Raw genomic sequence first — 10065 nt, forward strand, 5'->3', positions numbered from 1 at the left:
AAGAGGCATCTGTTTTAAAGAGACTGATAACTAATTAAAATCAAGAACAATATTCATTAATTTAAAGTTTTCTAATTGCATGGTATTGAAAGTTCTAAATTGAAACTTTTTCGTTCATTTTCGAAAATAATAAATCAAAATTAAATAAGCAGCTAATAAGATTTGTTTTCAACTCCTAAATTTGAAACGGCTTTTTTGTTGGCTTACTTTTTCATTGTTTGTTTCCCATTATTAACTTTATGTTTATTGATAGTGGTCGACCCTAACCCAATCATTGGTATATTCGGTTAGTGCAGTGGTAGGCGCATTCGCTTAACACCAAGACGACCCGGGTTCGAATACCGGCCTGGGCGCATGTGAGTTTGGTTAGTGGTCACCAAGCTGGACAAGTGGGTTTTCTCCGGGTACTCCGGTTTTCCCCACAACACAAGACCACACTCTCGCGCAACATCGTGCCAACGAAAGTGACTTAGTATAAGCTATCATAGTTTCCTTCACAAACGTATTACACACTGTAGCTTTCTGTTTCCGAATTACACACTACAGTGTGTGTATACCACGTGTCATATAATTATGCTACGATCGAAGGCAACACTTTGCTTAAAATTAAGACTAAAAACAAAGGTAGCTTTTCTCTTACTACACCATTTTAAATCAAACAAAGCGCAGTATATGATGCGTAAAGAGCCCCGCCTTCGTTTTACTACCGAAGTTTGATAAGGTGATTAGTTTCATCAATCACTTTCATCGTTTTCCCATATAAGTTATTAAATTTTGCTTTTTGAACGGCGTTTGTCGTTTTGTTATAACAATACAAGCTGTCGGATCGACCTCTTTGATATGCAGCCATGGACCCAAAGTTGCTTGCGGTAAGAATTAAAGTGTCGCATCGTGCAAGTATCTGTTGTTCAAGTACTGCCGTGTAATATCCTTCACACGAAACGTTTCTCTGCATACTGTCAAATGTGTCCACGTGCACAATTTTCTTTTGGAGTGTTACTATGTTTTTAAAGAAAAAAGTGCTAGCATTCTTTATTTCATCTGAGTCCGAGGCAATGTAGATTATGTATCCTGGTTTGTCATATTTTGCTAGAAAAGAAAACACTGTTGTAATGTTTGGATGCCTGAGGCTTTTGTCAGTATCTGTTGGTATCGATGGGTTTCTGCCTACCCTCATGTGAGCACCGACCACGTGGCCTGCATGCGATGTATTAAAGAATGCATCTACAGCTTTTGTCATGCGATCGATTGGCTTAAATAGTACGTCTAAAACTATTCTTATAACGTCCTCATCACTTACGTCTTTCAACAAGTTGAGGTTCTTTGTCGAGTTATTTTGCCGTATTTCGGTAAAGGCTAACCAATTTAGTCTTATATTAACGACAGTTTGTTTCCAGTTACTAAAGTCAAGATCAGGAAGCGTCCTTCTAAACTTGCGGCCATCCATTAGTGTAAGCTCCATTCTCTTGTCTCGACGGACGTTTGATGCATACGTCTTACAATGCAACCAGTTGTACTTATTTGGTTCCATAATAGTTTCAAGTTCACACGGATAAGTATTATCGATAATAAAAGTCCTGTTGGTAAGCAAGGCAAAGAGAAAAGCTGTGATAATACCCCTCTGTCTGTCTCCGAGCCCACCACACCCCCCCTTACAGCTGTAGATAAGGTAACGCCGTTTAGCACAAGAAATGGAAACACCGTGCTCCTGTATGTAATTACTTAGATATATTTCAAAATTTGAGTTAAAAGTATGTTTATATAATGGTTGGTCGAAACCGTTTTTTACGGGGCGGTACGACGCACTTTTGCCACTGAATTTCCATTGTGATCGCAAACTGACGTCGAAATTCCATAGTTTAGAATATGATGTTAGCATAAATATCATCAAGATCACCTGAAATGATAAATGAACAAGGTTTGAAACAACTGCAATACTTAAATTAACATATGCAATATAATAACATATTATTTAGCAAAATTTGAAAATAAGTTTTAGAATATTACACCAGGAGTCTCAGCACAGATGAAAAATCAACACTTGATCTGATTGATTTTATCTTATCAACGATATTTATTTTGTTTACATATGCGACATTCATGTTTACTTTATAACATATATTTTGAGCTGTGGAAAGTTTAAACAATTGTTGATGAATGTACGATTGCCAATGTACGTAAGGGCATAAAGGCCATTTTCGACACAATTCGATTATGACATCTTTTTTTTTTGTTAGATACAATCAAAATTTTGAGCTGGGGATAGCGATTTTCTTTTGTCTTCAAATTTGCACAATACTTCGGTACCATGGGCAACACACCGCATACATTTATTAAAAACCAACAAGAAGTTAAGATAACAGAAGCAAATTGCACAGCATGCATCGCACTTTCTTCACAATTTGTTTATAATATGTGAACTACCAACCTCTGTAAAAAATAAAGCTAATCAACTCGATTGTGACCCCGATATTAAATTATGGTGATGAGATAATTGGATTCCACGAGTAAAATATAGAAGTTATAAAAAATAAATACTACCGGAAATTATTATTTGAAAAAAATCAACAAACTTAGAGGCTCTATACTGAGAACTACATTTAATGTCATTATTAAATATGGTGTACACAATGTATACATTGTGATAAGCCCACGTGACTTGTGACGTCATTTTCTGCTTCTGCGTCAAGCAAATTAAACGTAGGATTAAAAAGGTAAACTTTTATTAAAGTCGAATCGATGGGTTGTTTGCTCGACGCAGTAGCAGAAAATGACGTCACAAGTCATGTGGGTTTACACCACTGAATGATGTTAATGATACAATATTGGTCCCGACTACTAATTTTAAAAGTCGAATCCAGATTAAATGTTCAAGGCTTAGATCTGTAGTTGATAATGGATCAACAAACGCTGACAAGACAACGCGTTGCAGATAAAAAATACTCTTGACCCGCAAGTGCTGAGTGCCTAGAGCCTAGCCCCTTTCAGAACCTAACCTCAAATGATTTGTTAAAATAAAATCCATCTCCTCATGTTTAAATTTAACAAAAATCAATTTAACTCCAAATATCATATTATAACCAGCTCGATAAATAATTATTAACTCGTTCTTAATATATAATCTTGATTTTTCTTTTTTTGAAATAACAAGGATATGGTAAAATCAACAATAAGTTATAGATTAAACAAACCTTTATCGTCAACTTATCCACATGTATAATACCAGTGTCAGATTGTAAAACTTTATTCTATTTATAGAAGAAATTGAAAGTCGATCAAGTATTTAGTTTCTATACAGAGATGTTTAATAATCAATGAAATGAAGTAATATAAAGTTACATCGATTACTTCTGTATTTTGTTAATTAAAAATGTAATTAACAGCTCCGATAAAAATGTTTATGTTCATTGTATGAATGTTTGTATGTACTTACATGAACGCGTTATTGAAATAAATGGTATAACAATGACAGACAAAATATACCGTAATATGCTTCAACGAAACAAACTCAATAAGAACAATCCGGTCTTGAAGTGACGCTAGTTTCAACTTATACTTACAGTTATAATTCCAATATACAATCCCTTTTTTAAATTAATTACTATCATTTTCTTTAGTTTAATATATCCAGAATTATATGAAAGTACTTTATCATACTAATTAGCTAGTATTAAAGTATAAACAGTACGACAGCCGACACTCATTTCTTGATCATCGAAAATCGATTTGCCTAGGGTGTTTTTCACACATACATCTGATTTTTGGACGGTGCCCCTCAGGGCCCGTCCTAAGTAGGCACATCAGCCGATCAAACTACAAACCAAAGCACGCCATTGCGCTCAGTAAATAGTTCGCATCATTGTTTTGAATACACAGCTGATTTAAAGTGGCTGTTACATATTTTTTTTTTCCTAAAATATCTGGGCGAATAGTAAGAGAAGTGGGTCATGTATAATTTATTGACAATTGGTACTGAAATCAAATATTTATATTGATAAATCATTTCGCCAATATTGACTACTTCATGGAAATAGTTCCACTACATTACTACAAAAATGCATTCGGAACTCCTCGGCCATTTTACTGTATCGATCAAAATAAATCCGTAAATGTTTCGAACTGAATACTGAAGAACATTGTTGCTAAACATAATTAATTCAATACTTTGAACTATCGAAATATTTTAAAATAAATATCATACTGTAGACTATTTAAGTAGAATCATCAAAATATGATGTGTTAATGGCATGACCCAAAATGACCCGGTTTATTCAAGATGGCGGATGAATCAACACATGTCCGTAGAATTTCTGATGTCAAATCGGGTTTAAGGCAACACACTCAAAGGTGGCCAGCACGTGGTTAAGATGGTGTATATTTGTGAAATATGACACAAAAAATGTATTGAAAAACCCACTATATAAACATAATATACTTAGTGCATATAGCTTTACGGATATTTACAGTGTTTAAATAGCTCAAAAGGGTCTTACTCAATGAAATAAAAATCAAAATACTAAAATGTAGACAGGATTTTGACATTTTTTGGCAATTAATTAAATTCAAGGGTGTAGTCAGGCTGTACTAAATGTGAGAGGCTATGGGATGGGGAATCCCTGTAACCGTAGGAGGTTAGGGGGGGGGGGGGCTGCTCCCCACGGAAATCTTTTAAGTGATTTTTAAGGCTGTGTTAGCTATTTAGCACAGAGAAACAATGCTTTCTATAGCTGATCTACCCTTTCAGGTTTTATTCTGATGTCAAAACATAACCCTCGACTTTGATGCCATGTTTGACCATTTTTTTTTCATTTTTCAAATTGATGTTACGCATGTGCGTAAGTGTGTAACGCTGGCTACGCCCCTGAAATTGTTTTGTTGCAGTTTTGGGCAAATCATTCTCATTGGTATGCCTATCAAGCATCAAACATGTATGTCTAAAAAAGATCAATAAAAACAAGCCATATTACTGAAATGTTCAAGGCCAACAGATCCCTTCAGAGAAAATCATGCAAACCCTAACATTCCTCCATTTTGATACCAGTTTTGGGAACTGTGAAAATAGTGCAAATGTGAGTGCCCCCTCGTGGTTCATGCTAACCCTAGCCATTTCGCTGGAATAATTTACATTTTACAGCGGATAAAGTAAAACAAAATGTTTAAACAAAACATCTCCTTGTCTCGCTGCTTGTTGACCTTTACCGATATTTACATCCGGTATGGTTCCAGGTAGAACTCGTTACTGAAACCCGGAAGGTATCATAAATTTCTATCGGATGGCTCGATATCTTGAGGGTCGAAATTTCTCAACGCTCGAAGTCGTTTTCGCGGTTCCAAACAAGAATTTCACTATTTAATATTTCAATGAATAAATAAAACATTTAAACAGGAGAACAGGTTGTCAACGTTATGCTTACATTACGGGGTTAGTAGGTGACATATTATTGGAAATATGGGGGGCAAGAATCCATATTTAGGTTCGAGCTTCACTCCACCGCAATATGGTCTCCTTTACATTGAATATCCCATATCGCGGGTTACCTACTGACCATGGAACTTATAGTATCCTTCCACATGTTTTTAAACAAATTCATAGACAAGAATGTTTTTTTTCAAATGACAATTTGTCATTTTGTATTCATTGTGATGAAAAAATGTAAAATTAAATTTCCAACCAATTCTTAAGAGGAAAATGTGATATTTATCTTATCTCCTGATAAAAACTTTCAATCACGTTGGGTACTGAATGGGGTACTATATATTGGTTTAAATAGGAAATGACGTCATGAACTCATAGTAATCTATGACTTCATCTTTATATGTATTCTTCTTACAAACAGTGTGAGAATGATCGCATGATTCTTTGGTTTGAAATTTTTCCTAATACAATTTTTGCAATGCATGCTTGTAGTGCAGAGAATAGCATCGCTTTAATGGTACATGTATCCTGTTTTTAGCTCGACTATTCGAAGAATATGGAGAGCTATACTACTCACCCAAGCGTCGGTGTCACACCTTGGTTAAGGTTTTGCATGTAAGCACCTTTAAGTCATTATCTCAGCAAATGCATCATGTATTGCATAGAAACTTTAGATATGTATTCCCAACTATCTAACCTACTATATTAATGAAGTTAAAAAAAACACTTATCGAATTTAATGCAAAAAATGGGCCTTTATTATTTGACTTTGAAATTCTGGTTAAGGGTTTACATGTAAGCACACATAGGTTGATATCCCAGCAACTACTTGATGTATTGCATTAAGATTTTATACAATGGTACTTAACCATCCAACCTAATTAACCAAGTTAGATAACTCTAGTTTGCATTTAATGCAAATAATGACCCTTTATTATTCGATTTAAAAATTCTGGTTACGGTTTTGCTTTATTATTTGACATATAAATTCAAATACATCATGTATTGCATTGAAACTTTATACACAGGCTCCCAACTATTCAACCTTCTTAAATAATCAGGAAAGATAACTCTATCTTATATATTTTATCATTTTCGCCCCTTTATTATGCAACTTAGAAATACTGTTTAAAGTTTCAAGTATTGGACTTAAAATTTTTCATGTAACCACATTCATGTTAATATCTCAACAAATACATAATGTATTGCATTGAAATCTAATCTAATTTTACAGTGATCCATGTTTCGCCAAAACTTTTTAATCCTTACACTGAACAGCGGCTTAATAGTCGAGCGCACAGTCTCTGTGACAGCTCTTGTTTACTAGATAAGTAAAACAGGTAAGTTGTTTTTGTTGTCTTTACTTAAAGAATATTTTGATAAAAAGATACTAAGACTCGTCATCATATAATAGACTGTATTATACAACTCGTCAAGGAAATATGTTAGTAAGATCGACAAAGGCTAAGTTATTTACACATTTCCTGAAGTTGTTGAATATGTTTTTTAAAGCTTCATCAATGAAAACTTGGCATCAGTACTGCTTTGAAAACAAACATATATTTATATATGTCGTTCTCGGATGACCCTGACTGGGACCTTTTTGACCTAATTATTTTTTTAGAGCTATAGCATTTTTGACAGTTTTAAAAACAATATTTAATGTTGTCTTTTGATGACCTAGGTTGTGGCCTTTTGACCCTCTTTCATAAAATGTAAAAAGAATAATAAATTATTATATTATAAATGTTGTGTTTGGCTAACCATGATTGTGACATTTTCACTTACTTTTTTATTTTTGTGGCCTCTGCAATAAAATGTTGCTATGTTTGGAAAACAATTCATCATTGTTGTTCTCGGGTTACTTTAAAGGGACTGTACACCAGATTGGCACCATTTGTTTTCCTGTAACGCAACTCAGGACAATTATTTAATAGAATGTGTTAAGCTTTGAATCATAATTATAGAGAAAGGACCAAAATGTAAAAAATAGCAGTCCAGTGTTGTATCCACGGTGCTACAAAGGCTTACTCCAAACGGGTGGTATTTTTAAGCTATATACCTTCGTAGACATACCCAGTAATATTTTTAATGGAAAAATACAAAATCACTGCTTAGCTAAAATAAATTGTAAACTATGTGGTACTTCAGTTAGTAAGATTCAATGCATTGTACACATTAATACCAAGTTTATGTCAGTTTTCGACAATTGTTTTTCTTGCAGATTGATCATCTTGTGCACAGTTGCTTCAGCTAAGGCCTACTTTTTTAATTTTGAGTACAACATTGAACTTTGGACCATGTATACTGTTTTAAAAAAACATCTGTTAATGTTATGCTTCAGTTACCTTGATTGTGTCCTTCTGGTGTATTTGTTATGCAATCCGATTATCATGATATATAGTTATGATAGTCAAACTATTTAAATAAAAGCACTCAGTACGTTCCATATTATAATGCGCTATTTTTTAAAGTATATTTAACACACAACTAACTTTAAAGTCTACCGGTGTTTTAAAAAAGGTACGTTATGTTTTGATAACAAAAACACCATCAGCGGCTTGTGTTTTTTTGCAAAATCCGACATTTAATTCTTGGTATTTATTTATAAGTGCAATATTAGAGGCTTTCAGCCGGTTCCCAGATTACATTTGTGTTAAGTTCAACTTCAGTAGCCTTGGCCAAAGTCTTAGAGGTACGCTCAAACCACCGTCTTCCGCTAATGTTTTATCCCTTAACTTCAGCTGTATCCTATAATTTAGAGAAACTATCGACACTCTTGAGCAATTCACCGTGTTTTCCCTCCTCTAAGCAGCAAAAATACTTTATAAACACAATTATTGTATGTATTATTGTACGAATTGTTATGCTTTATTGACGGCAATTCTTTTTGTAAAGCTACATATGCGATATGTTTCCAAATTTTGTGTCCACGTAGTGAATACTTCTATATATGTAATAATTTTATTGACGTTTTTATTCGAAAAAGTCCACGTCATATTTCCTCCAGCTATCCGCATTCCTTCTCTAAAAATCAACAAAAGCTACAACCTGTTTATTTTTCACATGATTAGTAGTTGGTACATGTAATATTATTAAAGCCGGCTTTTGCAAAGTGGATAAAGTTCGAGCCCCGGCCAAAACCCCAGCCTTCCCCATCTCCAGGGCTCCAGTGGATCACTCTCAGCTCGTGATGGACTCCCGGATCCTTCCGACGCCCTTACACTCAGAATATACAATGTCCCTCAGGTAATGTTCAAGGTATTTGATCATTGCTCAGACTAAAACATAAAGCGTTGAATAATAACACGTTTTGGGAGGCTTAAAAGTATGTGAAGCTGACGAACTCTTTCTAGACTCAAACATTTATTTTTATCAAAGCCGGCCGGTCCAAAATATCGATTAATATAGTGTTTTGTATAAATATTGGCCGTTCTGTTTTGACAAAAACGGCTTTGTTATAATGCGGGCACCGTCCATGCGGTCTGCTCTGTCCATCGGAGGTCTAGAGTGTGACCTGGTTCGGGAGACGGCTGACAGCTCCATATACAAACATCCGGCTCCATGGACCGCAAGGACAAACGGCCAGACATACAAAGGCAATTTCTTCCGACAATGTTTATCACAAACCTGGAAGCGATGATATTGGTTCGCCACGACATAACGGAAAAAAGAAACGTAAGATACAATTTATGACAAAGCGACTTCAACAGGCAACTGCTTCAACAGCGATCAATATATTTAAAATACATGTACTCATCGCTCAATGACAAGCGTGCTATCTCTAGTACCTGAATCCGCGGACGAGTACAAGATGGTCGAAGAGCAACGGAATATACGTCATATAGCTGAGAGCAGTAAAAATCTATTCTAATGTACAAAACTTCAAAGGCGTCGGTGTCAAGTCATGTTTAAGCCATGGATCTTGAAGATCCCCGTCACACGCCACGTTCTGGTCTCATTCCATCCGTTCAGTAACTGGCGTTATAATATATTATTTCACGATTGACGATAAGTTGGTTCCTTATTTCTTATTCCTTTTTATTTATTCAAGAAGGAATTATATGCATAAAATCACATTTTTTTCGTATTTTCATAACAATTAAACAACTTAGTGATAAAATAATGCACGAAAATATAAAAACAAAATCGAATAAGGAACTAGTTCCCTATTCATTATTGATACGCGAATGAGAAGTAGAAATATTTTTAAGTAAAACCTTTTTTTTTCAAATACATATGCAAAAGTGGTGTACATTAAAAGTTTTCAGAAATGCATTGTCTATTCTAGAGAGTTTTAGTTCTTAAAGCATTTTTAAAACGCTCCAAAATCCTAATAATGAACAGAATTCTCGAAAACTATTCAATTTTCAAGTGCTTCATTTTTTGACATAATTGAACATTGATCTTATCAAATAATTGAATAAATGCGTTGTTTTATTCAGCGAGATGAAAAGTTTCAAGTATTTGATGTACAACTATTCGAATAAGAAATAAGGAACTAGGACCCTATTCCTTATTCAAACTCGAATAAAGAACACAAACGGTGAATTTCAACTTTTTACTTCTACATAAAAGTAAACAAAAATGCATTGTCAATTCAAAAGAGTTTTTGTACTTAAAGTGGTTTAAAAGGAACAGAAATCTTA

Source organism: Mya arenaria, chromosome 8 (assembly GCF_026914265.1).
Source record: "Mya arenaria isolate MELC-2E11 chromosome 8, ASM2691426v1".
In the NCBI taxonomy this organism is placed as follows: Eukaryota; Metazoa; Mollusca; class Bivalvia; order Myida; family Myidae; genus Mya; species Mya arenaria.